Here is a 1,030-nt window from a genome sequence, read left to right on the forward strand (position 1 = left end):
GTCCGAAGTGTGTTCACAGTCATCAATACCATATCATGGTGAGGGATATAGAATACGGGCCAAATAGGAGATATTGACAAGGGAAAAGATTGTGAAGAGATGTAGGGAAGTGTGTAGAGCGTACTAGAGTCATGCGGCTGTGCTGACATATGGTAGTGAAATTTATGAGAATAATAAGACACAACTGAGAATGATTTTTGGGTAGGGCCAAGAAGCTATGGGTTGCTTTGAACAAATGTGAAGTGAGGGTTTGATGTGTGGCATGTGAGCATTCTTGAGGGGTGCAAATGAAGGGGAAGAGAAGGGTGCACAGCATGCTCGTGGTATTGTCCATCATATCCAGCATGCGGGCAAGTGGACGTGGTGCTGTCTATAATATCCCACATGCGGGGGGCGCAAGGTTGTTGCACCACTAAGGCTGAGGCCTGCTCCTTCCTGGGTTAAGGTGCGGGTTGAGCACACAGAGCGAACTATTCTTTCGCCTTTTACTAAAGAATACCGTGTGCTCGGCCCAGATGAAGCACCATACTCTGAATTTTTGGCAAGGGCTTCCTCCTCTGCGAGGGGGCCCCTCTCAATCTTCCATTTTGAAGTTACATCATGCACCATCGTCTTCCTCAGGCAGCCTGTTGACCCTCCACTAAGCTATCAAGATGCTGTGCCGTTGCTGTGCAGTAGGGACTAGATGCAAGTGTTCATGATCTGATTTGGAGGCACGCCCTTACTTTGCACGTGATCTTCTTTGTCCTTTCCACATGGGGCATACCTCAAGACACTGCTGTAATTGCCTACTCTCTCAACAATCAAAGGCAAACACCATGAATGCTTGTGGAGCGTTGCTGAATCCCTCAAGGAGAAGTCCGATCTGCTTCTTTTAATTGATTGCTTGAAGTGTTGTACTTTTTATGTTAGAATTTACATGCTTTGGGGAGAGGATTGTCTGGTCCAATTGCTTGATGCAGCTTTCTCCTGAGCATGCATATTTGGGAGCTCATCAATGAGAGGGTCTCGACGAGAAGCCCCCTGGATG

General features: G+C 47.4%; 1 non-coding gene across 1 annotated transcript; it reads left to right on the plus strand.

Annotated features, from left to right (window-relative positions):
* Positions 1-442: 442 nt before the first annotated feature.
* On the plus strand, positions 443-568 carry LOC147425806 (U5 spliceosomal RNA). The gene has a single exon (XR_015186324.1). It is a non-coding gene; the product is annotated as a U5 spliceosomal RNA (small nuclear RNA).
* The last annotated feature ends 462 nt before the right edge of the window (positions 569-1,030 follow it).

Source organism: Adiantum capillus-veneris, chromosome 24, assembly GCF_014529385.1.
Source record: "Adiantum capillus-veneris isolate H3 chromosome 24, ASM1452938v2, whole genome shotgun sequence".
In the NCBI taxonomy this organism is placed as follows: Eukaryota; Viridiplantae; Streptophyta; class Polypodiopsida; order Polypodiales; family Pteridaceae; genus Adiantum; species Adiantum capillus-veneris.